Genomic DNA, 7,558 nt, shown 5'->3' on the forward strand with positions numbered 1-7,558 from the left:
AATGACAAACACACACTTGCCTTTTCCAACCAAAGAGCCACGCCTAAAGAAAGACCGTAACTGTTTCAGTGCCAGCAACTGGTCTTGCCATACTCTGCAAAGCACTGCTTTCATTTCTATCACTAGTCTGTGTAATATCATGTGTTACAAGAATAGCACTTTCTGTCAACATCTAAGGTACAATATCTAATCTAAAAAATGATCTAGTCACTGGGAATTCCTTCTTTTCAGATGCAGTAAATACCTTAGTCATTTTAATGCAGCTAATATTTATTGTCTGATTTGTGTCTTCCAAGTGTTATTTCCCTAAAATACTTCATTTAGGTTTATTACTTTATTTATTCTACTACTTTAGGTTTATTAACAGATATTGAAATAATAGGAAATAATAGGAAGTCAGAATTATTTTTTGTACTGATCTGAAGGCATAAGATTTGTCTGTACTGCAGATGTCCTTGTTGGTGATGGGATCCGTTATCGGAAACCGGTTATCCAGAAAGCTCTGAATTACGGAATGGCCGTCTCCCATTGGCCCTACTTTATCCAAATAATCCACATTTTTAAAAATGATTTCCTTTTCCCCTGTAACAATAAAACAGTACCTTGTACTTGATCCAAACTAAGATATAATTAATCTTTATTGGAAGCAGAACCAGCCTATTGTTGTTTTTTTATGTTTACATGATTTTCTCTTAGACTTAAGGCATGAAGTTCAAAATTATAGAAAGATCCATTATCTGGAAATTCATGCCCCAGGTCCAGAACATTCTGGATAACAGATCCTATACCTGTACATGGAAGGGAGCTACATGCCTTTAATTACTGCAGAATGCACTTACAGAATGCTCAGGGATGTGTGTATCTTGTAGCCTGCCTGGGGTTGTGTATCACTGCTGAAAGAGAAAGCGCTGAGTTGTAAAAACCCGGCTTGAAACAGTACAGCACAGCCTTTTGCTGGATTGCTCTGTACAACTCTGACCCTTCCGTCTGCTGTTTAACTATAACTCCCAGAATTAACTAACAGCAAATGAGCTGCAGGGAACTCAGAAGAAATAGTTGGAAGGGGCCATGTCGGGAGGGGGGGCTTCTCTGATATTTGGTTACTGCAGTGCCACAAAGGGTGCAGAAGAAATAGTTCACAGGCAGGGATGCTACCAATGAGGCGAGTTGAGAAACTGCCTCAGACGGCAGCGCCCCTCTGAATGCCAGGGTCAGCAAAAATGACACATTATATATATAATAATTTTCTCATATGAATGAAAATGTATATATTTGTACCAACAGCTGAGTCCCACAGATTGAAGTAGTTGGGCTATGCCTCTTGGACAGCTAATATATTTCAGCACAGGGGCATTTTGGGAGTAGCTTGTATGTGTGTGCTACATACAGTCAAACAAAAAACTTGCAGACCCAGAAATGCATTTTGGTTAAATTGGAGGAGCAGCAGACTATAGCTCTGGCCATTCTCCGGGGATGGAGTTGCTGTGGATGCAAGACTTAAACTGATGGTATAAAGGATAAGTAAACCCTAAAAATGTTTATGGCTTGAAATGGCATGCACTTATTGAACCAGCCTAAAGATTCAGTATCTAGTAATGATCCAGGTCTTCAAAGTTGTCACAGGAAATCACATCTTGGATTTTGTTCTTTTGTCTGTGATACACACATGCTCAGTGTGCTTTGAGCAGCTGTGGAGAAGCTTATCTTAAGGGTCAGCAAACAGAAAATGAGGTTGGCCTATCATATAAGCTGATACTAAAGGACTGATTATCTGTACTAATTACTAATTAGCCTTATATTGTGACATTAATATTATATGAGTACAGTATATTTTGAGTTGGTTCCTAAGCTCAGTAAGTGACAGCAGCACAGATCATGTGCAGTGAACAGAAAAGAAGATGGGGAGCTAAAGGCAATTGAAGGCAGTGGTTGCCTTGGGCTGGTACAGAAGCCCAAAACATAATGTACAACATTTATGGCCTATTTCTTTAGTTTAGCTTTAGTTCTCCTTTAAATGCTCTGTACAGCAACTTATTCATTGAATGATTGGTTGGAGCACAAAGAAATAAACATATTTATTTTAAGTGTTGTGGTATTTTTATCCTTACAGATTAGTTTGCCAGTACCTAAAACCATACACAAGCAGCTACAAGCTGCAGAAATCACCAAGAAATGAATTTTGCTGTATTTTCTGACACATACAAGTTTCAAACATTTTAGCACCAGAGATTTACATTGCCATCTTTTAAATGCTATTTTCCGATGCTGGAGCTGATTTAGCGCAAGTGACAACTCGGGGTACACGGTGCATATACTCAAGAGGGTGGTTTCCAGTCTCTTCTGTTGTTCGCTTTTTTTTTTTTTTTTAAAGGTTAATTTTTATTGAATTTTAACAACAGAAAATTAGAAGGAAGAAAAGCAAGTTAGAAAAGAAAGAAAAGAAGGGGAAAGTGGGGAGAAAGGGATACGGCTGAAAAAGTATCCATTAATAGTTGGTCGAGGTGGCTGGCGACTCGAGCCAAGGGTTCCAAATATTCTCAAACTTCTTTGGGCATCCACGTGCTAAGTACGTGAGCTTGTACAGTTCCAGTTGCGAATTAACCAGTCCAATCCATCTGCTCAGAGATGGTGGCGATGGGCCCATCCAGTGCAGGGCAACGACCTTCTTCGCGTAAAAGAGGAGCAACCGCATCAGGCATCTGGTGTTTACTCTAGGTATCATGGAGTCAAGGAGACCCAGAAGACAAGTAGCAGGGTTAAGTATCTGGGGAAGTTCCAGTTTGGTAGCCATGAAGTTCAAAATCGCCTTCCAAAATCTGAGTATCACTGGGCAATCCCACATTAAATGTATGAAAGTAGCTACAGGAGCACCACATCTCAGACAGCTGGGCGAGGCCACTTTTCCCATATTAAATAGTTTCTGAGGGGTGAGGTACGTTTGATGTACTATCTTAAACTGTATGAGCTTGTCTCTTACACTTACTAATGGGATATATAAGTTATCTATAATTTCTTCCCAATCATCAGGGTCGACATGAACCCCACTACTCTCCCACTTATACTTCACCCTGGTCGAGGATCATATCTATTGGAAATTAAGTGCCTATATGTGTTGGATAGGAGCTTGATCTTGGCGGGTTGAGAAATCAAAGTTTCCATCCCTGTGTATTGCAGGTGCTGAGGAGGGGTTGGGAATTGCGCTGAGCAGAGGTGGCTAATCTGGTTATAACGGAATTCGGACAGATCAGGCAGAGAGAGGATCTGGCGAAAGGCAGGCAGTGTGCGAAGAGTGCCATCAGCGTATACTTGTGACAGCCGCTTTAGACCAAATTTAGTCCATGTTCCCACCTCTGAGAATGTGGCTAAGTGTGGATAATTACTATTACCCCATAGAGGGGAATCTGGAGAAAGACTGGTATCTGCTTTAGTGATTTGCACAATAGCATCCCAGGCTCTCTTAGTGGCATCCATGACAGGTAACAAAGGGCCAAGATCCCTTCGAGTTCTGTATAAAGCATTGTGTAGGCTTTCCACAGAAGTAAGATAGAGTGCCTCTATTATGGATGCCGGGTTGTCAGCGTCGAACACTTTCCAACCGGCCGCATGTGAGGCCTGGGAGGCAAGATAATAGAGCTCATAATTGGGAGAGGTCAGTCCCAGCTGACCGTGAGGAGCATTGAGAATGGCTCTGGACAGAGTGGGTGTTTTGTTCCCCCAAATAAACTCAGATTGTGTGCGGTCTAAATCATGCAAGGTTTTCTTGGGTATGTGGCAGGGGGTATTACTCAGTACATAAAGAAATTTAGGAAGAAAAATCATTTTGCATATATTTATCCTGCCTATTAGCGTGAGAGGGAGGTTGGTCCAGTGTGCAAGTGTGTCTTTGAATTTACAGAGTAAGGAGTGTAAATTATGCTGGAAAAATAATGTCGGATCTTTGTGCACCATTATCCCCAGATACTTAAAATTATCCGCCACCTTTAGGTTACAGGTCGTGGCCACCCCAGTTGGAAGCTGGCCGTCAAGAGGAAATAATATGGACTTATCCCAATTAATTTGAAGGCCAGAGAATGTACCAAATTGTTTGACAATCCCAAGTACAGAGGCGAGTGATTCATGTGGGTCTGCTAAGTAGAGGAGCGTATCATCTGCATACAATGAGACCTTCTCCTCAATTGTCTTGTAAATGAATCCCCGTACCCCCCGAGATTGCCGAATTGCTATGGCCATAGGTTCAATTGCCAACGCAAATATGAGCGGAGAGAGAGGGCACCCTTGACGAGTACCTCTTGACAGGCGAAATGGTACGGAAGTAATGCCATTAACCCGGATGGATGCCTTTGGTTCACTGTACATCAGCCTAAGCCACTTTGTGAAGGAAGGGCCGAAACCCATTCTAGTTACTACCTCCCATAAGTAAGGCCACTCCACCGAGTCAAATGCCTTAGCCGTGTCCAATGAAACCACCAGCCTGGAACCCATATTTTCGTGTTTCAGTTGTAAATTAAGGAACAGTCTTCTAAGATTAAAGCTGGTTGATTTGGAAGGCATAAAGCCAGACTGATCAGGTTCCACCACTGTAGACACAACTTTGACAAGACGCTTAGCTAAAATTTTTGCAAGAATTTTAATTTCCATATTGAGTAATGAGATTGGCCTATAGGAGGAGCACAGTGTGAGGTCCTTCCCTGGTTTGGGGATGACCACAATCGTCGCATCCGAGAACGTTTTAGGGAGAGAGAAATTTTCAAAGGCATACATCAGGGTTTCATGCAATCTGGGGACTATCTCGTGCAAATGAATACGGTACCATTCTATAACAAAGCCATCCGGGCCCGGGGATTTGCCGGAAGGGAAGGAAAGTATGGCTTCGGCAATCTCAAGAGGGGAAATCGGGGAATCCATGTACTTTGCTTGCTGAGGGGAGATATTCGGGATGGGAATCCCATTAAGATACTCGTGAAGGTCAGCATTAGAGTAGTGCGCAGTAGAAGTGTAAAGAGAGGAGTAAAATTTACTGAATTCCAAGGCTATCTCAGACGGGGAGGTCAGCATATCCCCCGTTGAGGAGAGTATCCTGGGGACAGCAGAAGTACCATTAGGAGGATTGGCTAGGAAAGCTAAAGGCTTACCATTTTTATCACCATATGCAAACGTAGTGCTGGTGGCGTGTAAAAGTTGTTTTTTAGTCAGCTCTAACCTATGCAAGCTGAGGCGCCTAAGAGCAGCAGTAAATTCCCCATGCGTCTGTGGCGTGGGATTGCCAATATATTCCGTTTCAGATTGGGAAGTTGCCATTTCAAGGTGGTGTAGGGTTTCTTTAGAAGTGTTCCTAGCTCTGGCCACTGCAGCCATTAGGGTACCTCGGGAGACTGCCTTAAAAGCCTCCCAGGTAGTTGAGGGATCCGCAGAACCATAATTCACACTCCAATATTGTGCGACTGAATCAGCGGATTCCCCGACCACACTAGGGACCTTCAACCAGTACGGGCTTAGCCTCCAAGTTCTATGCGAGGGGTCAGAGAGAAGGTCTAACGAGAGAAGCAAAGGGGCATGATCTGAGATTCCCCGTGGCAGATATCCAACCTCTCGAACCTTAGGGAGGAGGTCCGAAGAAAGAAGTGCAAGATCTATCCGAGATAAGGACTGATAGGTAGTAGAATAACAGGAGAATTGTCTGCGCTCGGGGTACTTCCAGCGCCATACATCGACCAAATTGTATGCCCGGGCCCAATCAGCAAGTTTAGAAGTAGTTACCGTAGGAGCGGATAGTCTATCCAACAGAGGGTTGCAACAAATGTTAAAGTCACCCATGATACACACTGGGGCGGGGGGTAATTGCATCAATGTTTGATATAGGTCATGAAGTATTGTGTCTGCGAAGGGGGGAGGAATGTAAATGTTAGCTATGAGGATGGGAAACCCAGCTATAGCACACGGCAAAATTTGATATCTGCCCGAACGCACCTCCATAAGATCAAATGGGAAGCCCTTCCTAACCAGGACCGAGGTGCCCCTAGCATAAGTGGAATATGTAGTATGATGAATATACGCAACCCACGGTTTCCGGAGAGCCAAGACCCGACTCCCAACTAAGTGGGTCTCCTGAAGGTTGTTCGCTTTTTTTAATAATGATATCTCAATTTATATCACCAAAAGAAAAACTCTTAAAAAGACACATGCAAAGGCAAAGTAAACAACCCTAATATGCAAATTGTCACTTGAAGCACCAGAAACACCAAGCCACTGGCACTTGTTCCATTTTAGCCATGCAACTGTAGCACCTCCAGAACTGCAGAGATGTGCAATGGTGTTGGTTACTGCCATCTTTGTTCGTGTCACTTAGATATTGGTAATCAGTGGTCAGGCACATGAGTAATGGTACCTGTCCCCATGGTCCCTTAACAGTGTGCATGCTCCTATTATTCAACACATTACAATTGTGCCAGGACGCTTTTAAAAGTGATTCCTTTAAAAAAATGGAAAATGTTGGTTGCAAATTGTGCTTGTGTTCTAAATTGTGCCACTCCTGTAGCAAATGTGAAATAAAATATGCAAGATTTGCCATGTTTTACACACAGGGCAGCATTGTTTCCCTGCATAATTTATGGCCTCCGCTTGCATCTGATTTGTGGATTTAGGTGCAGCAGTTGTGCCTGTTTTGTAAATGAGGCATGCGTTACATTGTCATTTCAGAGGACATTGAGATGCCAAGGTATTAGTCCTATGGCACACTAGGCATTTTGACTGCCACAGTGCACTGAGAACCTGCAAATTCTTCCCATTTAAATAAATATGAAAAGCTGTGCCAATAGTATATGCTGGTGGCATTTGCTTGGGAAGCGGCTGTTTCTGATGTAATCAGTTTCTGCTATAGGTGGGGCATGTTCATTTCATATAAATGGGTAATAAATAGAAACTGGTGCGGTTATCCCTTATAATGTATTAGTCAAAATGTCCAGTGTATCAGGATGCTTTGGGAAATGAAAGACAATAACACAAGTCCATTTTTCAATTACAGTACAGTCATCATGAGATGTATGACACTTGGGGGCCTGTAGAAAAACTGTGACAAAATATACCACTCATCACCAGGCATCACTGTTTAAAAATAATTATAAAGCCAAGTATTGATCTTCAGCTATCACCTACCTCTGTGTAAAAATCTGTTGAAAACCGATGCAACAGAAAGTGCTATGGGAAAATATGGCTTTTGTCCTTCATGTTTTTTCCCACCGGAATTTTCTTGCTTCTTGAATTTTTCCCATTGACTTTAATGATTTTTTTCCCATTTAACTTTAATTAACTTTGACTTGTAAGGTCTAACGTGATGTACAATAATGGCATCAAATTTGGTGTTTGGGTGGCGTTAAATAAAACACACACCTTGACAAAGTCACAGTTTTTTACACTGTTTTACTGGTGTTTATTGTTTTACACAGTACAATATATAGGCCTTTTTGTGTGTATATTGGCCCTAAAACTGTCAGTTGATGAACCTTTGATCCATCCATTTCAAAACTGAACTGCACAAACCAGCACTTCTCAGTGGTGATCT

This window comes from Xenopus laevis, chromosome 5S, assembly GCF_017654675.1.
Source record: "Xenopus laevis strain J_2021 chromosome 5S, Xenopus_laevis_v10.1, whole genome shotgun sequence".
NCBI lineage: Eukaryota > Metazoa > Chordata > Amphibia > Anura > Pipidae > Xenopus > Xenopus laevis.